This window comes from Oryctolagus cuniculus, chromosome 15, assembly GCF_051225735.1.
Source record: "Oryctolagus cuniculus isolate XC-2025 breed Fujian yellow rabbit chromosome 15, ASM5122573v1, whole genome shotgun sequence".
NCBI classification, from domain to species: Eukaryota; Metazoa; Chordata; class Mammalia; order Lagomorpha; family Leporidae; genus Oryctolagus; species Oryctolagus cuniculus.
In genome coordinates this window covers 81,771,692-81,796,484 of record NC_142881.1, presented here as the reverse complement: position 1 = coordinate 81,796,484, position 24,793 = coordinate 81,771,692, and the positions used below count along the sequence as shown (strand labels likewise).

Genomic DNA, 24,793 nt, shown 5'->3' with positions numbered 1-24,793 from the left:
ATCCCAGAGACTCTGATAAGGGATGCAGGTGTCTTAACTGGTGTCTTAACCATTAGGCTAATGTGGGCCTTAGACCCTAATGGTACCTCTGTATGCTAGCAGCAAGAAATAGAAAAATGTCATTATTTTTAAAAATGGATTTAACGAAGTGCTAACAAAAATGTAATGAACTAAGGAATACCTGTAATAAACTTAATGTCCCTATTGAAAAAATATAAAATTTTGGGGCTGGTGCTGTGGTGTAGCAAGTGAAGCTACCACCTGTGGCTGCAGCATCCCATGTGGGTGCTGGTTCCAGTCCGGGTTGCTCCAGTTCTAGTCCAGTTTCCTGCCGTTGCAGCTGGGAAAGTAGCAGAAGATGGCCCTGCACCTACATGGGAGACCCAGAGGAAGCTCCTGACTTCAGATTAGCCTAGCTCCAGCCAGTGTGGCCATTTAGGGAGTGAACCAGTAGATGAAAGATATCTCCCACCACTTTGCCTTTCAAATACATGATTAAGTCTTTTAAAAATATGAAATTTTATGGAATAATATTAAAGGTCATTTGAATTAATGGAGAAATATAACAAATGTTCATAGAGAGCTACAATACTTTTAAAATGTTAGTTCTTCCCCATAGGACTCACAGACTTTTTTTAAAAAATTTTTTTTATTTTTATTTTTTTTTTATTTTTTGACAGGCAGAGTGGACAGTGAGAGAGAGAGACAGAGAGAAAGGTCTTCCTTTGCCGTTGGTTCACCCTCCAATGGCCGCCGCGGCCGGCGCACCGCGCTGATCCGATGGCAGGAGCCAGGAGCCAGGTGCTTTTCCTGGTCTCCCATGGGGTGCAGGGCCCAAGCACCTGGGCCATCCTCCACTGCACTCCCTGGCCACAGGAGAGAGCTGGCCTGGAAGAGGGGCAACCGGGACAGAACCCGGCGCCCCGATTGGGACTAGAACCTGGTGTGCTGGCACCGTTAGGCGGAGGATTAGTCTAGTGAGCTGCGGCGCCAGCCCAGGACTCACAGACTTTTTGATTTGAGGAATGCTAGCAGTTTTTCTTGGAATCTGACAAGGGGAAGCTAAAATTTGTTGAGGACAATGTCGGATAGAGCCAAGAAGAAGGAAAAAAATGGATAGAAAATGCACAACTAGATATCATACCTTAATAAACTAATAATAAACTATATTATTATTTATGAGAGAGACAACTAAACCAATAGAATAGAACTTAGAGTCCAAAACAGAAGAACTTGAACTATGAGGGAGCCAGCAGTACAGACTTTCAGATAGGTACTTAAAACTGTTGTGTTGGGATGGTTGCTTTTACGTGGAAAATGAAGTTAGACTATTATATTTTTCAGTTCACTAAAATTAATTCTAGGTGGATTACACACTTTAACTAGAAAAGAAATCATTTTAAAATTCTCGTAAAAAATGGTAAAATATTTCTGTGACTTTGAATTAGGGAAGTATTTATTAATCAAGATATAAAAAAAAACAGACTGTGAACCTGATTAACTTGCCTGCAGTAAAATTTAGAGACCTGAACCTCAGGAGACCCTAACGAGCCCTAGATGACAAGCTTGAAGAGAAGCTGGGAACAACTAGAAAGATGTTAGTGTGCAGAACATACAAAGAACCCCCAATTCAAGAGAATTGGTAAAAGAAGTCTGTAGAGTAAAACAATGAACCAAAGACATAAATAGCCATATCACCAAAAGGAAACACACATGGCCAATAACGTGAACATACACCCAAACATGTTAATACCACAAAATACATATTGAATTACTGCACAGCTGCATTGTGTGCAGTTTCAGAAAACTGCCAAGAAATTCAACTGAGAGGAAGATGGAAAATAGTGTGATGACCCGACGAAGAAATACTATAATACAACACTGAGAAATGAGTGTATTGCCCCAATGAATCCCAAAGGAAGAAGGGACAAAAGGTTCAGAAGAAATCATGTTGAACAGGGCTTTATAAATTAAAAAATAAGAAAATATTCAACCAGTGCTTATGCATTAAAGCTATAGAGAAAAGCAAAGGAATGATAAATAAAAAAATACCAGAATGTGAGGATGTGGTTATTTGTTGGTGGGGGGGCAGAAGGATGTGATTAGAGATAATAATGGGAAATATCTATTTCTTAATTGGCATAGTGAGATCCTGGGTATTTAAATGCTGTGTTTTATATCTTACATATGCTAAGTTATTTAAATATTTGAAGGTAGCATACTTAAAATGGATGATTCAGTCAAATCTGTTTTTCTGTATCAGAAACACAAAAAAACTGCTACAAAGCTAATGTAAAACTTTGTGTGATTGCAATTCCTAAGGCAGCTAGAATGAGTCAGAGGGTAATGTCCTTGCCTTTACCTAGAAAATAAATCCATGAAATACTTAGAGTCCAGGCTTTCAGCAGTCCACATTTAGTTAAATCCAGTTTTCTTGCTTTTTAATTTAATTTTAATTTGATTTCCTGGGACATTTTCTTTTTTTTGTTTGTTTGTTTCTTGATAAGTTTTCTTAGGTATATTTAATGTAATATCCAATGTAATTTTGAGATACGTATAGATGATAAAACAGTTACTGTGGTGGAGCATATTAAGGAAAACATCAGTTTGGCTCTTCTCAAAAACGCTCACATGGGTTTTCTGTTTGTTTACCATCTCAGAATGTTTTTTTGGCTTCCTTTATGAGACATGGACAACAGAAACACACCAGGTTTTTCAGTAGAGAGGACTTAATGGAAGCTGTTACACAGGCATTTAAGAAAGCAAAATGGGAACACAACAACAGAACCTGATACCAGCTAACGATGGGAAATGCATGGAAGATGACGGTGTGCAGAAGTGGAATCTTGGAGAGGATTCGTGCAGTCCAGGCTCAGTCTTGAGAAACATGGATGCTGTTTGGCAGCTCAAGGAGACCCCTGACAGAGCAGGGCCCATCTCTAGGAAGTACTGTTGGTTATCAAGGCGAGGCGCCTCCTGGTGCTTCTGAGGCTGCACCTGCCAGTGGGAAGTACAAGGAGAGTGCTCCTTTCTTGCCTTCAGCTTTCCAGTTTCCTTCCAGAGCCCCCATTGATGGAAACTGAAAGGAAACAGCTGGCCAAGAAAGAGAGCATTTTGTTTCCAGGATTCTAACTTCAGCATCACAAAGCCAAATAGCAGAGGGTGGGTGTGAGGCTGTAGCTTAATAACTATCACTCTGTACCTGTCTTCGGGCTTCAAGTATTGGAGTGCCTCAGGGCTTCTTCCTTAGTCTATTCTTTTTCCTGTCTGTACTCTCTGGCATTACATCCACTCTCAAGCTTTTTGTGAGTATATCATAAAACTCCCAAATGTGTTTCCCTGGCTTTCCCTTGAGCTCCACGCTTGTATATCCATCAAAGTAACTTGGATGCCCCCAAAGCAATTGCAGACTCACTCCTTGCAAAATGGAGTTCTTGCAATTCAGAACTTGTTTCCCTTTCTCTTCTCAGTGAACCTCATCACCAGTCATGTAGTTGTGCAAGCAAAACACATGGACATACTTCTTGGTTTCCTCCTTTATATTCACCCCACTGTTTATCCAACCCATCAACATTTTTGAGGTTTGCACTCAGATCTCTCCTTTTTACCCATGGCCTTGGCCATAGCCATGGCATGATTGCTTCTCACATGGGCCACAGTAATCACCTTTCAACATCTCTTCCTTTTGTTACTCATTTCCTTGATTCCTGGCATAATAGCCTAAGTGATCTTTAAAAAATATAAATTATCATGTTAATCTTCCATCCTTCAAAAATTTCCATTCACAGGACAAAAAAGACCTCTGTGACTGCCTGACCTGGACTGTGCCGGTTCCCCACACCTGACACCGTTCTTCCTGTGCACTGCTCTCTGGCCAGGGCAGCAGGCATGGCCGGCTCCTGTCATCTTTCACATCTGAGATTGAATGTGACTTCTTTGCAGTGGTCTTTCCTTGTTGCCTGTGTACAGTAGCCTGCTTGTTTTGCTGCTGCACTCTGTAATTTCTTACTGTTTATTTTCATATTAATACTTGCATTGGTTTTTTTCACTTGTTTAATAGGTGAGCTCTAACATTTGTGTTTTAAGACCTTATCTTTAAACCACTGTGTCTCCAGGAGCTACCACAGTGTCTGCCACACAGAGGCTTTCAGCAAATGTGTGTTGAATTATTGAGGGCTGTGAGAGCATCTAAATTCCAGTTATTTCCATGTGTATTAATCTGGGTGAATTCAAATAAAAAGCAAACCAGCATGCAAGAGTAAGTTCTCTTATGTCTAGAAAGTAGCCTAGAAATGTTTGTTTTAAAGGTAGTGCATCCAAGAGTGACACCAGCAGTCTCCACCTACCCAACCATTTACAGTTTCAAGTTCCTGCTGGGCCCTTCTGCAGCCAGAATTGTTGACGACCAGTTCGCTGGCCCAGGTCACCTCCCTGCATCTGAGCAGAGTGCTTAGTGTCCATTTGATTAAAAGGGGCCACACATCTTACCCCGATGGCCAATTTTGACATTATTTTTAAATATTTATTTATTTACTTGACAAAGTAAAAGAGAGGGAGAGATACAGGGATACTTCCATCCCAAATGCCCACAACAGTCAGGGTTAGGCCAGGTCGAAACCATGAGCCAGGACTTTCCTTGGATCTCTCTGTGTATTTGGGGCTTCATCCACTGCCTCCCAGATACACTAGCAGGGAGCTGGATTGGAAGCACAGAGTAGCCAGGACTCAAGCCGGGGAGTCTTTTTCTTGATATGGGACGAGAGCGTCCCAAGCAGCAGGTTAACCCGCTATGCTAAAAAATACCATACCTGCCATGACATGAATTTTTGTCTTCTTTTCCAGCCGGCAGCTTAGAACATGGTGCAGAGGAGAGACCTTGGAATCCAAGAGATTCAACTTAGATCTGTTTTCACACTACTCACTTTGTTGGCATCTCTGACTTTTAGTTCCTCATTGTAATGTGCTACAAGTAATATTTGTATCATAGGATGTCTGTGAGGATTAACATAAATAAAATGTGTACAGTATCTTAAAGTGTGTGGTACAAATTTCCAGGAATTCTGTGAAGCTGACCTTGTGGTGTTCAGAATTTAGGAGAAAGCTGTCAGCACAAGCTCATTTCCTCTGCTTCCCTCTGTATCTGTATTTGCTGGATAGGAGTCATCCTCCAGCTCTGGGCTGCCTTTCCTTTCCTTCCCAGGATCCTTTCTCTGCTCTTGTCCATTTTGCTCTTGGCCAGAAGGTCCACCTCTGATTGGGGCCCATGAGAAGCACTGGTGGAGTTAGCAGGAGCCTGTATTCCTGGCTGCCTCCCTGCAGGGCTGCCAGGAGGGCCTGTGTTCCTCAGCCGGTGGTCTGAGCTCTGACAGAGACCCTGTGAAGGGCATCCTCTCTGCCTCTGGGCTGCAGTAACTGATCTTTGCTCTCACTCCTTTGAGGCAGGTGATGACTCTCTGCTTTACTCAAGGTAATGGGCTTCCTGCTGTGGGCCCCTGGTATCCTACTCACCCCCTTTCAGTGGTCCCTTTGTTAAGCTGTCTTTGAACTGTTCTAATTTGGGTGTGTCATCTATTTCTGCCTGAATTGGCCTGATCTAAGTAGCCAGTAGTGTACTCTCAGTTCTGATCCACACTTTGTCCAGCTTGAATACACACACACACACACACACACAGATGCACACAGACAGATGTGAGTCATGTGCTTGCTTCTACCATTTCCCCTTGTGGGGACCAGGGAGCACTGCCTGGCTACTGCTTCACTCTAGATGAACCTGTCTGGCCTGTGGCAGCCATCAGCCATCCCGATGGGCCCAGGCATCTCTCTGCCAATACACTCCCTGCAGGACTGTGACTGCTCTCTAGTGATTGCTCCAGTTGGCCATCCCATCAGTGTCCTAATCTGAGTAGGCGCTCTCAGCTTCCCTGGTCTGGGAACAGCGCCAGCACTGTGGGTCTCTGACACTTGTAGAAGTGGCTGTCAGCTGTTGTCTCAGCTGAAACATTCCCACAAGATCTGCTCCCTTTCTCTGTTCACCTCTGCCAGGATGGGGAGCAAAGTGTTTCCTCATGTCCTGGTCACTTGCACAGCCGCCAGGTCTGTGGAAGCATCAGGGCTGCCAGGCAACGGAGTGAGTGGCAAAGAGGCCAGCATGGTGGAACTGTGGTCCAGCTCTCTGGACTACATTTAGGCCAGTTTTTTGGTAAGGGCCCCGGGATGCTATTGTTTTACAAATCAAGAATCCAGCTGGAGACAGCTCTGATGATGTGACTCCATGCATCCTTCATACTTCCTTGCAGATCTCAAGTTGTTGATTGTTATGATGTTTGAAAAAGATGTTAAACTTACAAAAGATTTTCATTGTTACTACCACGGCATCCTTCTAGCCTCTAAAACACAGGGTGAAAGGATAAAATGTGCCTTTCCTGGTGTGACTCACTATCTTGCTTCCCTTAACTCTGGAGTCTGAACTTTATACACTGCCCTAAAGTCTGTCAGCCAAAGCCACACACAACTGCTGACCCTCTCCAGGCTTACCCATGATGCCCTGGGCACAGAAGGAGTGCTGTGAGTTATTACATATTTTAAGATTTATTTTACTTATTTGAAAGGCAGATTGACAAGGAGAGGTGGAGAAAGAGATCTTCCATCCATTGATTCACTCCACAAATGACTGAAAGAGCTGGGGCTGGGCCAGGCACATACAGGAACCTGGACCTGTATCCTTTTCTCCACCTGGGTGGCTGGGGCCCAGCTACTTGGGCCATCTCCCACTGCCTTCCCAGGCCCATTAGCAGAGAGCTGGATGAGAAGCAATGCAGGGCTCCAACCAGTGCTCTGATAGAGGATGCTGGTGTTGCAGGTGGTGACTTAACCTGCTATACCACAAAGCCAGTCCCTACTTTTATCTTTAAAGCTCTGTCTTTGAAAGACTGGTGAAGAAGAGAAACATAATAGACAAATGGGACCATTTGAGATGGTCCTTCTTGACAATGTGGAGAAATAGGAGTGGGCTCAGACTGAAATTAGTGGCATCGTAACTGGTGACCTATGCTAGCAAAGGCTGTTTATTAATAACATGTCCATGCGGAGAGAGGCTTCTGGGAAGCTGCTCCTATGTAATACTCCTTCCTGTCCTGCTCAAGACCCTCTCACAAAATTCAGTAAAGATCTAAAAAGACTACTTATTGATATTACTTATGTCATAAAACTAGGCCATATAGAAGGCATTTGGGTGGCAAAATTAGGATTCAGATGCTCTCAGTTGTTGGGAAAAATGGGCTAAAATTTGCAAGGAAAAATCAGAAAAACTCAGAGCTACACAGACACACACACACATGCAAAGACAGCAGCTTCTTTTTCTTCTTTTTTTTTTTTTTTTGTTTTTTTGACACGCAGACTTAGGTGCTTCCTCCTGGTCTCCCATGCGGATGCAGGGCCCAGGCACCTGGGCCATCCTCCACTGCCTTCCAGGCCACAGCAGACAGCTAGACTGGAAGAGGAGCAACCGGGACAGAATCTGGTGCCCCAAATGGGACTAGAACCCGGGGTGCTGGCACCGCAGGTGGAGGATTAGCCAAGTGAGCCGGCCAAGACAGCAGCTTCTAATAGCAGGCACTATCTGACGGGAATTTCCACCAAACACAAAGCAAAGCAAACTATTTGAAAAGCTCCTACCCAAGCTCAGCCTCAGGATGTGACCACGTGAAAACAGCTGGGAATACCATGTATCCTGCCTCTGCCATCTGCCTCCTCACTCTTATCCTGGGTTTGGCCACAGTTTAAAACATAGCAGCATTGACCGGCAGTCCCTGCAAGGAGGCTGACGCCAGGTGGTCCGAGAGCCTGACAGGACTGCCTCAACCTTGCATTTTTCTATCAGGGGCCCCTCACTGGAATAGCTCCAGGGTCTAGGCGGGAAGTCAGTTGAATGAAGAGTGGGGGGGGGGGGAGAGGTGGGACTGTTGCGAGCCCAGGATGCTAAGGGAGTCCTGATGTACACCCACATCTGGCAGCCTCGCTCAGTTCCAGCTGCTGCCAGCTTTGATGGGAGCGTTCTGTCATCCTCTGGCCTCTGCTTTCAGCTTCTGTTAAATCTCTGAGTTAGTTAACGTTGGCATTGATTTTTATTTTTTCTTTTTTTGTGGTATACCATGTGCAGCATAAAGTTTACCGTTGTAACCATTTTCAAGCACATAGTGCAGTGGCATTAACTACGTTCACAGTGTTAAGCAACCATTGCCACCATCCATCTCCGAAGTGTTTTCATATTCTCCAACAGAAGACCTGTCCCTGTTAATAATAACTCCCCGTGCCCCACTCCCTTTCAGCCCCTGGCAAAGTGCATTCTAGTTTGTCTTTATGAATTTGAGTAATCCAGGTACCTCATCTAAGTGGAATCATTACAATAGTTGTTCTTTTGTGTCTGGCTTACTCACTTAGCATAATGTTTTCAGGATTCAGCGCTATTGGCACATATGTCAGATTTTCACTCTTTTTAAGAAGTATTTTGTTTTTTTATTATGGTAAACATAAAATTTACCATCCTAACAATTTTAAGATTTATTTGTAATTATTTGAAAGGTGGAGTTAGAAAGAGAATCCATCTTCTATCCACTGGTTCGCTCCACAGTGAACGGCTGGAGCTGGGCTGATCCGAAGCCAGGAGCTGCTTCCGGGTTTCCCCCATGGGTGTAGGGGCCCAAGCACTCAGGCCATGTTCCACTGCTTTCCCAGGCCACAGCGGGGAGCTGAGTTGGAAGTGGAGCAGCCAGGACTTGAACCAGCACTCATATGGGATGCTGGTGCAGCAGACAGCAGCTTAACCCACTGTGCTGCAGCACTGATTCCCATCTTAACAGTTTTTAAAATTATAGTTCAGTCGTGCTAAGTGTGTATTCACATGGTTGTACATTTTTTTTTTCTTTAAGACAGAATTACCAAGAGGGAGAGACACTTTTTAAGGCTAGACCAGATTTCCATGTATAAACTGCATGGGTCTCCATCTGTTGTAGGCCCTTAGGATGCTGCCACCTTTTGGTTGCTGTGGGTAATGCTGTGACTAACATCAAGGGGTACATGCTTGTTTCAGCCCCATGTTTGTCCAGAACTGGAATTAATGGGTTGTCTGACAATTCTGTGTTTAATTTTTTTGAGGATGTATTGTTTTATCAACATTTTACATTCCCACTGGGAATATACAGGTTTCCAATATCTCCACATCCTCACCAACCACTTGTTACTTTCTGTTTTGTTTGTTCGCATGCTTTTATAATAGCCATCCAAATGGGTTGAAGTGGTATCTTATTATGGTTTGTTTAGTTTTCTGTAATGAGTAGGGTGTTGGTTAGTTTAGTTATGTGTTTATACTGCCTGTATATCTTCTTTGAAGAACCATCTGTTCAAATATTTTGTCAATTTTTAAACTGGGTTTTTCGTTTTTGAACTATTGAGGCATAGTTCTTTGTACATTCTGGATATCAATCACTTACAGAGCATAAGATTTTCAGCTATTTCAATCATTCTGTGTTGTCTTTCACATTGTTGATAATGTATGATTCCTAAAAGCTTTTAGTTTTGATGAAATCCAACTAGTTTATTTTTATTTTATTTGCATGTGCTTTTGGTGGGTATCATACCTAAGAAATAATTGCCAAATCCTAAGTAATGAAGCTTTCTCCTTGTGTTTTTTTCTAAACATTTAAAAAAAAATAAAGTTAGCTCTTATATTTAGATCTTTGATGAATTTTCTAAAAATAATTTTTAGTGTGTATATTATTGGCATACAATATGATGTGTTGGAACACATATAGATAGAAAAAGAGCTGCCATAGTGAAACATTAACACCATCATCTCATAGAGCTACCTTTTAAACCTTTGTATGTTTTCGGCAACAGTGTATTTTCACTTATTTAAATGTAAACATCAAAATATTTTATTAGCAATAATTGTACGTATTTATGAGGCACAATATGGCATTTCAGCACATGTATACAGTATGTATTGATCAGATCAGGGTGATTGGCATTTCCCTCTCTTTGTCATTAATTCATGATTAGCGTCTTGAAGCCTCTCTCCTTTATTTGCTTAGAAACTGTATGATAGGTTGTTGTGACCTGCAGCTACCCCATCGTGCTGTGCAGCACCAGGAGCTTACTCTTTTTGTCTAACTCTGACTTAGAACTGATCTAGTCCCCTCTGTTTCCCCACCCCAGGCTCTAACTCTAGGCTCAAATTGAGTTTTTCAGCTTGCGGCTATGAGGAAGAACATGTAATATTTGTCTTTATGTATGTGGCTTATTTTACTTAACATAATATCCTCCAGCTCCATTCATTTTTTTTTCTGTGAATGACAGGATTTCATACTTTCTTATGGGTAAAGAATACTGGTTGATTCCATATCTTGGCTGTTGTAAATAACACTGCAGTGAATGTGGTGGTGCAGGTTTGCTCTCTCTGATACAGTGATGTCATGTCTTTGGGATATTTACTCAGTAGTAGGACTGCTGGATCATTTGGCAGGTTTATTTCTAGTTTCTTAAGGAATTGCCAAAATGTTTCCTATTTCTTTTTGGTTTTGTGGCACATGTAGCTAAAATCTTATTCATTTAGCATGAATCCTACATGCAGTCAATTTGTGGCTGTGAAGATCCAGTTAAATTCTTTTGCATGTAGACTGCAGTATCCCCGATGCCATTTGTTGAAAGAATGCTATTTTTCCCACTGAATGGTCTTAACATTCAACCATATATTTATATAAGGATTTATTTATGGACTTTCTATTTCTATTCATTTATTTCAATTTCTAGTCAGTGTATTTCCTATTACATTGGTCTATATGTCTGGCTTTATATTTGTACCATTAAGTTTTTTTTTTTTTTTCAAGATTTAGTCATTTATTTGAAAGACAAAGTTACAGAGAGGCAGAGGCAGAGAGAGAGGTTTTCAATCCCCTGGTTCACTTCCCAAAAGGCTACAACTGCTGGAGCTGCTCTGATCTGGAACCAGGAGCTTATTCCTGGTTTCCCACATGGGTGCAGGGGGTCCAAGGACTTGGGCCATTTTCCACTTTCCCAGATGCATTAGCATAGATCTGGATTGGAAGTGGAGCAGCTGGGACTCGAACTGGTAGCCATATGGGATACCAGCACTGCAGGCAGAGGCTTTACCTGTTACACCACAGCACTGGCCCCAGTAGGTCCACTTCTAAGTGAGACACACACACATACACACACCGCTTTTAGTATCTCGACAGAAAATAACAGTAGATTCCAACCAAGAAACAAGTCTCAGTCTACCCTGATTCTATCTACATCATTAAAAATCTGAAATACCATAAAGTAGTGTCTAAAGATGATTGATTAAAGAATGTTTCTTTATCTAATAACTTCAAACTAAGTACAGTTGTGTATTGGTAGCAAACAGCAGACATTTTCAGATGTGAAAGATTTCAGAAAACTTCTGTATACACAGTTGTCTCTTGATAGCCATAGGGGATTGGTCCCAAGATCCTTGGAAGATAGCCAAATTGGCAGATACTCATATAAATCATGCACATGATCTTATACTTTAAATCTTGCTAGATTACTTATAACCCTCAGCACTGTGTAAATTCTATGTAAATAGTTGTATACTGTATTATTTAGGGACTAATAAGAAGGTGAAAATTTTGTACATGTTCGGTACAGTCGTGACTATTTTTAAAGCTTAATTATTGAAAGGCTGAGAGACACAGAGAGATCCCATCCATTGCCGCACTCTCCAACTGCTGACAATGGCCAGGATTAGGCAGAGGCCAGGAGCCCTGAATTCAATCCTGGTCTCCACTTGGGTGGTGGAAACCCAAGCACATGAGCCATCACTGCTGCCACTCAGGGTCTGCGTTGATGGGCTGCTGGAGTCAGGAGCTGGAGTCAAGCATGGAACCCATTCGCTCTGATGGGGAGTGTGGGTGTCTTAACTGCTGTGCCAAACGACTGCCCCCAGGTGTGGTTGCTTTCTTGAATATTTTGAGTCTGTGATTGTTTAAGTCCATGGGTGTGGAACTCACAGAAATGGAGGGCTGACTTTCTGTGTCTAATTTCATGAACAATTATTTGAAGACAAACTCCAGTGTCCTTAAAGATGAATAAAAATGAGTTTCTCCAAAAAGTGAAGAGATCATAGTATGGAAGTATCAGAGGAATATCTGACTTGGAGCAAAACCAGCTGGCGTCAACAGGAATCATCACACAACCAGAGGGGCCATTGAGAAAAAATGGGCTCGGTGTCTTCTGTGGAGTGCTCCGGTGTTCTCCAGTGAAACAGAGAGACGCTGCCTCACACAGAGCTTTTCTGAGAAACCTGGGTCCATGTGACATGACTGCAGGCTGCAGCAGAGAATGAGATGGCGAAAGACGGCCAGAATTGCATCTGGAATTTCTTATTTGTGCCACAAGGCTAATATTTCAAAGTAATTTTGGTGAAAAAAATACGGAAAACGATAGTGCCTGGTCAAGTGCCTCTTGCATAATGTACTAAAGGAGGTCAAATGTTAGTTGAACTGAAAACATTATGTAAACATTTTTAATAAATCATGAACACTGGGCAGTTGTTCAAGTACAGGATGTAAGAGAACAGACTTGTCAGCTTGTCCTAGGGAGTAACCCAAGGCTGATCGCAGCTCTTTATTTGAAAATTTGAAAGGGTTGCTTAAGAACTGATTGGATCCCAAGTAGCAAGATAGAAATAAAGGATATAGAAACAGAGAGGACGGGCCAGCCCTGTGGTGCAGTGGGTTAAAGCCCCGGCCTGAGCGCCGGCATCCTATATGGGTGCCGGTTCAAGTCCTGGCTGCTCCACTCTGATCCAGCTTTCTGCTATGGCCTGGGATAGCAATAGAAGATAGCCCAAGTCCTTGGGACTCTGCATCCACATGGGAGACCCGGAGGAAGCTCCTGGCTCCTGGCTTTGGATTGGCACAGCTCTGGCTGTTGCGGCCATCTGGGGAGTGAACCAGCAGATGGAAGACCTCTCTCTCTGTCTCTACCCTCTCTCTGTAACTCTGTCTTTCAAATAAATAAAATAAATCTTAAAAAAAAAAAGAAACAGAGAGGACATGGTCTAGTCTTTTTTTCTGACCTGGTGAAATTCCATCTGAACCCAGGATTCTGGACACAGAATCTGGACACAGCGTCAGGATTAAAGTTGGACTGACATCAACACCACACACCTCCCTTGTACCAGGGAAGTTTGGAATCTGCTGTGTGGCCTCATCTTCCGGTGAAGGAGAGTGAAGTAATTTCTAATATTAAGAATAGATAGACCAGCGCCATGGCTCACTTGGCTAATCCTCAGCCTGCGGCGCCAGCATCCTGGGTTCTAGTCCCGGTCAGGGCTCTGGTTTCTAGACCCAGTTGCTGCTCTTCCAGTCCAGCTCTCTGCTGTGGCCCAGGAGGGCAGTGGAGGATGGTCCAAGTGCTTGGGCCCCTGTACCCACATGGGAGACCGCGAGGAAGCACCTGGCTCCTGGCTTCAGATCAGTGCAGCGCCGGCCATAGCGGTAATTATTAGGGGAGTGAACCAACGGAGGAAGACCTTTCTCTTTCTCTCTCACTGTCTATAACTCTCTCTCTTTCTCTCTCTCACTGTCCAACTCTATCTGTCAAAACAAAAAAAAAAAAGAATAGAGAAGATGCAGAGATTGGGCAATAGGTGGGCCGTTACAAGAAGGAGTGTTTTTAATTTTTTAACTCATTTATCGAGAGGCGGGGGTGAGGATATGCTCCCATCTGCTGGCTGACTTCCCCAAATGTCCACAGTGACATGACTGGTGCTGGGCTGGGGCTGAAGTCGGGAGCTGGGAACACAGTTCAGGTCTCCATGTGGGTGGCAGGAACCCAATCACTTGAGCCATCAAAGTTGCCTTTCCAAAAAAAAAAAAAAAAAAAAAAAAAAAAAAAAAAAAAACCTAAATGAAAGATCTCTGTGAGTGAGATCCCAGTGGGAAGAATGGGCCATCAAAGAAGGAGGTACCTTTCTCTGAAGGGAGGAGAGAACTTCCACTTTGACTATGACCTCCTTTAAATAAGATCGGAGTCGGCAAACTCAAAAGGCTTCCATAGCCTTGGCAACTCATGACAAGAGCCTAGGGTGATTACTTTTGCCATAAACAAGAGTCTCAATTTGCTAAGTGAACAACAGGAGTCACTGTGCACTTACTCCTCATGTAGAATCTCTGTCCTTAATGTGTTGTTCAATGTGAATTAATGCTATAAGTAGTACTGAAACAGTATTTTACACTTTGTGTTTCTGTGTGGGTGCAAACTGTTGAAATCTTTACTTAATATATACTAAATTGATCTTCTGTATATAAAGATAATTGAAAATGAATCTTGATGTGAATGGAATTGGAGAGGGAGTGGGAGATGGGAGGGTTGCAGGTGGGAGGGAAGTTATGAGGGGGGGATGCCATTGTAATCCAAAAACTGTACTTTGGAAATTTATATTTATTAAGTAAAAGTTAAAAAAAAAGTTACCTTCCAAGGTCTACATTAGCAGATGGCTGGAGTCTGGAGCTGGGGCCAGTGATTGAGCCCATGTTCTCCGATGTGGTCCCCGAGTCTTAACTGCAAGGCTAAATATCCACTCTTGGCACTTGTGGTTTTGATTTTAAAGAAGGAATATTAAAGAGGAAGTTTTATTTTTAAATTTGTATATGATCATAAATTTCTGTGACATTGTGAAGTTCAAAAGTACCTTCCCCACAGTGGTCTGAACACGCTCCATATCTCTGGATATGTTTACCAAACGCTTCACACGGATCTGGGGTTTGGGTGTGTCCCAGGCCCAGGAGAATGCTGGCATGAAACTGATATAGAGAATCTCGTCATGTCTCCGTGACTATCAGAACTTCTTTGGCATTTTTCCCCCTGGCAAATTAAAGAACACAATTTGATTTTGATACCCAGACCTCACACTCCAACACACTGCAAGGTGAAGACATTTCTGGTTTCGTAGTGTGTTGATTAAACGTTCATTCCTTGGGTCATCTCTGACTACTCCCCTGGAAGGTTGGCCCATTCAGATTACTATAGGAGATGATGATTCATATTTGAAAATTGAGTCAAGGAGTACACATTTGGCCTAATGGTTAAGATTCTCACATCACATTCCCTATTGGAATACCTGGGTTTAATGCCCAGCCCTGCCCCTGTCTCCAGCTTCCTGCTAATGCAGACCCTAAGAGGCCACAGTGATGGCCTGAGTGATTATATTCCTGCCACCCATGGAGAAAACCTGGATTCAGTTCCAGGTTCCTGACCTCAGCCATAGGCCATTGTGGGTATTTGGGGAGTGAACCAATAGATGGGAGTTCTATTTGTCTTTCTCACTCTCTTTACTTCTCAAATAACTATTATATAATTTATATGTATTTTATATATATACATTTACAAAAGACATGAATCAAGAATTTCTGGGACAAGAAAAAAAATACCCCCCATTCAGCTTTTAAGGCACATGCAGATAATTCTTGGTGATCTGATTCTGGAGTTGTCCTTTCTCCTAAGCCCTCTTTGCATGGTCAGAATGGGGATATCTATGAATGAGATTTGAATGTGGTTCACATTGGGTGTACCACTTGAATGAATTGGCGTGTGTGTATTTGCTGAGGTAGATTCAGCAGCTTTTGTTTAGGAAGAGAAACCCAAGAGAGCAGTGTGAAAATATTTCTTGTGTCCCTATGAGACACCAAGTGCTTTCCTTTATCAGTGTTTTCTCAAAGCAATCCACAGAGGCATAGAAATGTGTGTAGTTATGTGGCTCAAATGTGGGTTTGAACCCTGGTCTTAGCCACTGCTTTGCCCCAGAGGTGTAGGCCGTAGAGGGAAACCAATGGTTTTGCTCTCCAGGCCCCACTGCTCCAAGGGCAAACCTAGTCCAGAAGACTCTACCTTCAGTAACCTTTCCGTTTCCTCCTGTCCAGTGCTGGCCCAGTGCTCCTACCCCGATCCAGGAGCTTACCTAAGGGCTCTGGAGTAAGACCATGCTAAGGGGATTCAGTCATTTTGATTTTATTACTTCATTCCATTCATCTTATTCCTTCATTAGTACTCTTTTCCATTCATCAAGGTGATGATAGCCCTTCTGAATTAAACATGGTTTCTCTTAGGAGAGAGCTCAAAGGAATCATGGAAATCAGACAAAGTGACACAGTAGCTACTGGCAGAAGGAAGCCCACTATAGGCATTGGCAGGTGATCCCAGCATCACAGCAGAGCCATGTGGAGGCAGATTGCTGTGCACAGAAGTTATGGGATCCTACTGGGCTGAAGTTCTGCCCTGGTGGCTCAGGGTGGAGGTTGGGGTGGCCCCAGTAGCATTTAAAGAGCAGACAGGACTCCTCTAGAGAGAAAGAGGCTGATGTGAAGATGGCCCCTCTATGTGAGCTGGAAGGCCACAAGGTTTGAGAGATGTCATTGTATGAAGCCTTTGTCCAGATGGTGTCCAATAAGATGTCTGTCCTCTGATCTGGACAGAAGTCCCAAGTTTCTTGAGCTTTCCAGTTGAGTTCAACAATCTGTTACATGCAAGGTTCCATGCTAGGTACCAGCTGCATTGGCTTCAAGATTCCTTGGTGTTTATAGGTCAGCTTCTATATCCAGCTGCAGGATCCTCCATCTCCTTGCAGCCACTGAGAATCTGACAGGGGCGGTGTAGTGCTTGGCCACGTGGTGCTTGCACACCTAGGGCTCTATTTCTGTTGCTCCCCTGACAGTGCTCTCACCATGGTGACTCACGGTGTCTGTTCACCATAGCTGCTGGGATAGTGTAGTTCTGTCTTCCTTTTAGCTTCCCAGCAGCAGCTACACTGTGACCACGGACTCCCTGAGTTATCTTTCAATTTTATTGCCTAACACATCCTGGACTTCCCTACTATTCAAACTCTCTCAAGTAGCCCTTTTTAAAAGAATTGTTTTAAATTTTATTTAAAGGAAGAAAGGGAGGGAGGAAAGGAGGAAGAGAGACATGTAGCTTTTCTTTACTAGTTCATACCCCAAATGCCCACAACAGCCAGAGCTGAGAGAGAGAGAGAGAGAAAGAGATTGATTGATTCAGAGAGAGAGATAGATCTGCTCTCTACTAGTTCACACACCAGATGCCTGCAACAGCCAGGACTGAGCCAGGCCAAAGCAGGAGCTGGGAACTCAACCTGGGTCTCCCATGTGAATAGCAGGGACCCAAATACTAGAGCCACTACCTGCTGTCTTCCAGGGTGTGTATTAGCAGGAAACTGGAATTGGGAGTGGAGCCAGGATGTGACCCCAGGCACTCTAGTACTGGATGTGGGTGTCCCAAGTGTTGTCTTAACCGCTGTGTCAAATCAAATGCTCACCCATCTTAAATAACCTTCTAACAATTTCTTTCTCATCCCTTTTTATTTGACTGCTTTATTTCTAGTTTTCATATTCTTTGAGTCATGATCCAAATGAAGTCCATCTATTACAGTTATTTCATATGTCTCTTAAATCTCTCTTAATCAATAGATTGGAAGGTATTTTCTGTAAATGGCTGGATAATTAATATTTCTGTCTTTGAAGGCCAGATACTCTGTCACAACTACTCAAGTCTGACATTTTACCATGAAAGCAGCTATAGATAATAGATACATGAATTGACATGGCTGTGCGCCAGTGAAGCCTCATTTACAGAAATGGTATGGTGGCTGGATGTGGCTCATTGACCATGGTTTGTTGACCCCTGTTTTAATCTATACATGCTCTATTTCTTCTATTTCCCCTGTGCAGTTGCTTGTTGAAGACATTGTGTCATTTATTGCATGGAGTTTTCCACAGCCTGGATCCTACTGATCGCAGGACCCTCTGTGCTCTGCATTTGCTGTAAGTTTTTGTGGATCTACAGGCACCATCAGACTCAGTTATGATGTTTTAACAAGAAGCCGGTTGTTTGCTCTTCTGTCACCCAGTGCATACGGTGAAGTTGACTGTCCTTTTATGATGCTGGTGATGACCATTGCCTAGATCTGTTAGTCCATTAGGATGGTGTTTGTAATTATGTTCTCCCTTCTCCTTTACTAGCATGGACCTTCCTAGAAAAGAAATTTTCCCTCATCAGCTGTCTCTTACCCGGGTATGTGTTTTCTATAGGAGAGGCAGGAACAGTGTTTGATTATTTCTCATTACTTGCCAGCTTCAAAATAGTGAATCAGTTACCCAGTATCCTCCAGAGTCAACCGGTGAGTCAGCGCGTTGTATTGCCTGTGCTGTTTGTGTGTGTGGGGAACTTACTCAATGTGTCACCGCCATCTTCAGGGAGTCCCTCAGGGGGTTGATGCATTCTTTGCGTTCAGGTAGAAAGAGCTGTTTAGCACATATTGCGTGATTCCTGCTCTGCATGGTTCTTTTCAGAGGGACACAGTGTTTAGAGAGTACAACCTGGAAGAGAAGGTGCTCATGGCTGCTGAGTCTATCTTTATTTCTAGGCTTTTGCAGTAAACAGATCTAGGAAATGGTGTTCTAAAGTTAAAAATCACTGTAGGCACCGGCGCCGTGGCTCACTAGGCTAATCCTCCGCCTAGCAGCGCCGGCACACAGGGTTCTAGTCCTGGTCGGGGCACCGGATTCTGTCCCGGCTGCCCCTCTTCCAGGCCAGCTCTCTGCTGTGGCCAGGGAGTGCAGTGGAGGATGGCCCAAGTCACTGGGCCCTGCACCCCATGGGAGAACAGGATAGGCACCTGGCTCCTGCCTTCAGATCAGTGCGGTGTGCCGGCGGCCATTGGAGGGTGAACCAATGGCAAAAGGAAGACCTTTCTCTCTGTCTCTCTGTCCCTCTCTCTTTCACCGTCTAACTCTGCCTGTCAAAAAAAAAAAAAAAGAAAGAAAGAAAGAAAGAAAGAAAGAAAACAAAAAACAAACACACAAAAAAGATTCCTCCTGCATTTTATAAGTTGAAGGGTATTAATTTACACAACACATTTAATTGAGCGTGCTGTGTGCTAGACATTATGCTGGGCTCTGAGATAAAGGGGAGACATGATAGAATCAGTCTCTGCTCCTGTGGAACTCTTACCTCCTGGGCTGATACACACAGGAAAGAAACACAACTCCTTCACTGCATTCTAAGTATGATGCATGCTGTCAGGGAGAAGTAAGTGCTGTCATGAGAGATTAAGGAGGAAAACTGACATAGTCTGGAGCTATCAGGAAGGCTTCTCTTAAGAGGGTAAAGTTTCATCTGTTGTTTATAGAGGATAGCAGGAGTACCTGAGCAAAGGGCAGGTACCAGGAAGGGAGTCCCAGGCAGTGGGAGTGAGATGTGTGAATGTTTAGAGAGGACAAGAGCATGACTTTCTGGAGGAGCTATGAGATAGCCATTGTGGGAGATACAGAGGGAATCTGACAAGACTTGGCTGAGGGGTAGGGAGAATGTGAGCCTTATCCTAAGAATAGGAGGAAGCAGCTTCAGGGTTTTGGGTCTGGGATTAGCATTAACAGATGACTGTTTCAGAGACAGTTGTGGCTAGGATTTGTGGTGAATGGCTTGGAGAGAACTGACAGGGTTGGCTCTTGAGCTGTATCCATGGAGGGATAGGTAGTTGCAGACTCACAGAGAGGAAGAATGGAATGTTATCTTCAGGAAGTAGGATGGGCAGTTGATTGTTTCTGGAAGGTGAAGGAAGAAGGAAGCCTTCTGTTGAACATGACTTTTAAACTATGGAAGTTTTCATAGTTTGTTACAGGGTTTTCCAGTTTGTTAGGAGTTTGCCTCTTGGACAGCATGATTACTGTAAGTATCATTCTAAACTTTGTAAACATTGCCCCCCTTCTGAGACTCCATCTGGCTATATGTTCAAAAAGCATGGCTCTCACTACCTTTACTTATGTGGAACAGTGGACAATCTATCCAAAAGATATTTTACAATTACAATGGACAGAATTGAAATTCTTTTGAGATACCAAAACTTGGTTTTCTCCCAACTAAATTAGAATACTAGTTCTAACACAAAATGACCTGAATGGGGTGCAGAGTTTAGTTGACATTTAGAGATGTCCAAATAAATTCAGGTCTTGAAGATTGCTTCTCTCCAAAAACATAGTCTCTGAACTCACTGTGGCTAATAAAAAATTAAAAGAGAAAGAAGAGTCATCAAGGCTCAGGCTTCTTCCCCCAACTCTTGCTCCCCCACTCCTTCTCCTCCTCTGCCTCCCAATCCCACACTTGCTGGGCTTCCCTTCTACTCTTAGGACCCTGAAGCTCATACTGATTTCCCTGTTCCTACAAAACATGTTCAGACTCACCCTTTCAAGCTCCATTTGAATAACCAGGGTATTCTCTCAAATATTTCCTGTATACCCTGAACAAAGTCTGAGCTAGGGCTATAGCTGTGAGTTCTCCAAGCTTAATGAAGATCTTTGTAAATTGATTGAAGAATTTCAAATTGTTATACAAACTTAGGAACTTGTTTGTGTGACCTTTCTCAATTAATACATATCCTCACTGACTAAGGTCAGGCACAACACTGGATGGCAAAGTAGGTTGGAACATTCCTCTAAGGAACCTCCAGTGCAATATGTTACCCACCAGGAAAATAAAAAAAAAAAAAAAAGAAGTTACCAAAAATCATTCTTAAGCATTCACTAAACCAGCAGGCTAGAAAAGATCCAAGCCTGCACCCTAAAGAAAGGTGGAATAGTTTATAAGGAAAACTCTGAATGCCTCCTTCAAATGTGATAGCTACCAAAATGTCTTTGAGTTTTATGTTTGTAAGTGGCTTAGTTGAAGATCTTGCCATTATACTTAGACAGCCTCTACTTAATAGGGAAACAGTGCTCACCTCCCTTTTAATTAACCTTATGAACTAAGTAACCTTAAAGCAAGGAAAATAGAGCTTCCACCACTTTCTACCCCTCTTAACAGAACATGGCAATCTGACATCATAAAACCAGTCTTCTAGGGGTCTTCTACTACTACAGAAAGCATGGAGAGGGGAGAGAATTTGTGTACAATTAAAATGTGCCAAACAACCCCATGAGAAACAATTTTTCATGTCCTCTATGGACCAAGGGTCTCTAAGGAAACAGAGGATTGTGTATGGCCATACCACCCTGAATGCTCCGAATCTCGTCTGACCTTGGAAACAGAGGATCAGAATTCTGATCTTTCCCCTTCATCTTTTGTGTGAACCTCCCCAATGATCAGAGAGGAGATTCTTGGTGTGCTCTCTGACACCAGAGCAGCATTCTCTGTGCTGAACCGCACACATCTCAAGCAGCCCTTTTCTTGGAGGGCTAGGGGGAGTTTCTAATACACCTTCAGCAGTGTTTAAATCCTTACTTTTGCTTTTTCAATTAGATCCTCTCTGGGAGGACAGTCATTCCTTTTTTTAAATTTTTTTAATTTTTTTTTTTTTATTTTTTGACAGGCAGAATGGGCAGTGACAGAGAGAGAAGAGAGAACGGTCTTCCTTTACCATTGGTTCACTCTCTAATGGCTGCTGCAGCTGGCGCACTGTGGCCGGTGCACCATGCTGATCCGAAGCCAGGAGCCAGGTGCTTCTCCTGGTCTCCCATGCGGGTGCAGGACCCAAGGACTTGGGCCATCCTCCACTGCCCTCCCGGGCCACAGCAGAGAGCTGGCCTGGAAGAGAGGCAACTGGGACAGAATCCGGTGCCCTGACTGGGACTAGAACCCGGTGTGCCGGCGCCACAGCTGGAGGATTAGCCTATTGAGCCACAGCGCCAGCCAGTCATTCCTTTTTAGTTCTTTCCTCAGCACCAGTTCACTTACTTAGAAGAGACTTGGAAAGATAGCAGGCTATCATTTCATTTTCCTTGAAGGAGAGATAATTCTTGGAATTGACTTACCCTCCACTTTTAACTGACAACGCTGAACATTTTTTCTGCACCGTTGGCCATTTTTATCCTTAACCTAAAGAATGAAAATGCTGAGGGTTTGGCTATTTTTTCAGAGAGGTTCTTGAGGAACTCTGGGTTCAGTCCACAATGGACACTGAACAAGTCCATTTGACTGCATTGACAAAGATTCAAATTGACCAAATGAGCTCCTTTCTTAGAGAATTTCCACTAAACCCTGAAATTCTTACAGGAATTATAAGAAGAATAAGAAATTATAGAAGAATAAGAAAAATCCAAGGATCTTGCACCAACCCCTCTAGCTCTTCTGGCCTTCCTGTAGTGAAACCAAATGGATGAGGGTGGAGATTTGTACATACCTCAAAGTCATCAATACTATTGGCATTCCATGACACCTCATCATTCCAAATCCCATGCTTTGTATCCCATTGAATGCATTTTTCAGTGATAGACCATGTAGTGTGTGCTGTGAAGTCCAAGAGGCAATTTTTATTTACCTCTACGTGGGAAGAGCAACACTGTGAGTACACCTGGATGGTAGTGCCTTGAGGATATACTGAAAGCCCCTCACAGATGCTGAAGGCAGGTTGGACAGATGCTTCTTTCCCTTGGGACTGACTCTCTCCTGTAGTACATTGGTGAGCTCTTTATTCCTCTTCTGAAGAAGTCTGTGAACATGATAGCATTCCTTCCCTTAAACTTCTCCCAGACAAAAACCACAAAGTTTTCAGCAAAAAACTCCTATATACCCCGGAATATTTAGGACACTGGATATCAAACCAAGAACTTGATTTGGATCCTCATACACTTAAAGGCATAGTAAACTATTCTCAATCTCAGACCAAGAGATGATTACAAGGGTTTTTGGGCCCTGCATGATACTGTGGAAATGGGATACCCATGTTTTCTTTGAAAGTTTATCCCTTAAACACCTCTCTGAAAGCAAACAAACCATGTCCCCTGGACTGTGGAGAGAATGCCTGTATAGTCTTCTGTTAGTTAAAAGGACTTTCATGTTCTCCTGCTGTTGGACACTCCTAGTATCATTTCCTTTTCTTCCTTTTTGTGCATCAAAGAGAAAGAAATGCACTGGGGCTCCTTACTCAGAAACATGGAGATCAACGCAGGCTCCCTTAAGTATTACAGTCAGCCATCAGATTCAGTAGCTGAGGGACTCCTTTACCTGCCTAAGAGCTGCATCAGCCACAGTGGCTTTAACTACGTCCACAGAAAGGTAGTCATGGGCTCTCACTAACTATGCACTTTCTGAAGCTGTAGGAGCTTTATTCAACTCTCGTCAAATGCAACAGCTTTCTGCAAGCAAATTCACTTCCTATGAGATCTTGTTCACCTTCTCATGTGAGCATACTTTGAAATGCTCATGGAAGATGGAATTAAATGATAATTTTTTTTTGGTAAAACAATTTTGGAATCTGTGACTTTTTTAATATTCATTTTAATGGAACTATTAGAAGACCTATTATTCTTTCCTGCTGTGGTAAGCTTATTCCAACAACCATCTTTTCTGTACCTGATAAGGTGCCTTATGACTGTCTAACTGGCTACAAAAGCCTAGAGTTTATTTACATGAACCTCCTATATCAAACACATAATTTTTGTGGTTTATTGGTGGATCATAAATGGCAGATAATGAAGGAAATATTACCCTGAATGTGCTATTAGCACCTACCTTTTTGGAGTAGTTGAAGCAACCCTGCTGCCAATGTCTACTTGAGCCCAAAAAGCAGAACTCTATGCCTAACTAGAACTTGAAAGGTAAACTAAATATTGACAACATAGCAGTTATGCCTTTGGGCATGTTCATGGTGTTGACATGCTTTGGAAACAGAATTTGTGCTCTCTAGTGGAAAGTAAATTAAAAATGGTACATTTGTTGATAATTTATTAAATCCCATTCAGCTGCTCTCTGCTTTAGCCATAATCAAATTTCTGGGCACTAAAAACTGGAATCTGATGAAGCTACAGATACAAATTGGCTGATACAGCAAAAACATCTGCCTTGAGTTCCAGTATGGTTGAAATCTTGTAGGTATTATTGATCATCCCTTCCCCAATGTTTAAATGATGTTAAACATGCCCAGTCTTGATCACCACATAAAAATTTTATGGGCCAGCATTGTGGAATAGTGGATAAAGCTGCAGCGTGTGACATCAGTATCCCATGTGGGTGCCAATACATGTCCTGGCTGCTCCACTTCTGATCCAACTCCCTGCTAATGTGCCTGAAAAAAGCAGTGGAAGATGGCTGTAGTGTCTCTCCATGTGGGAGACCCAGGTGAAGCTCCTGGCTTCAGCCTGGCCCTGCCTGGCCATTGAGGCCACCTAACGAGTGAACCAGCAAATGGATGATCTCTCTCTCTGTGTTTCTCCCTCCCTCTCTATAACTCTTTCAAATAAGTAGATAAATATTTTTGAAAATGTATGGATTTATGTGGTTAATGTTTGCATTTGCCCGACCACAAATTTATGGTGTGGTTCCTATAATAAACCAATATTACCAGAATCTGTGAATAAAGCCCTACCAAAAATGACACATCAGATGACTCATTGGGCAAATAATGGACTAGTAAGTTTTATGAAACAGTATTGGAAGGGAAACATTTCAGAGGCTGTCAGAAAGGCATAGCTTTCTTGGACTATTTGTCCATAATTGAACTAGACAAGACAATCAATACAGTTCAGGTCATTTTGACCTGCCTAATGGGCCCTTTTAGGTTTGGCAAAGGATTTCTGTCCAGCTGCCTCCCTCTCAAGGTTGTAAAATGTTCTTTTTATGAGTTATATGTTTCCCATTGGGTAGAAGCATTCCCTTCCTGGTGTGCCATTGCCTCAGCAAAACTGTCATTAGAACAGATTACTTCTACATGGAGCATTCCTTCTGAGTTACACAGTCGCTGAAGAAC

At 43.0% G+C, this 24,793-nt stretch overlaps 1 long non-coding RNA gene across 19 annotated transcripts in view; it reads left to right on the top strand.

Moving 5' to 3' along the window:
• LOC149122110 (uncharacterized) overlaps positions 1-24,793 on the top strand; it is a 125,343-nt gene that overhangs the window by 49,430 nt on the left and 51,120 nt on the right. For 5 of the 19 annotated variants that reach the window (XR_016221127.1, XR_016221121.1, XR_016221117.1 and 2 more), the window contains one exon: positions 17,784-17,876. The exons of 7 other annotated variants lie outside the window; for them this stretch is intronic. This is a non-coding gene — a long non-coding RNA (uncharacterized LOC149122110). Of the gene's footprint in view, positions 1-3,788; positions 4,206-4,842; positions 5,028-17,783; positions 17,877-24,793 lie in introns of those variants that run through there. 7 more of the 19 variants (XR_016221129.1, XR_016221125.1, XR_016221124.1 and 4 more) reach the window with 2 other exon arrangements.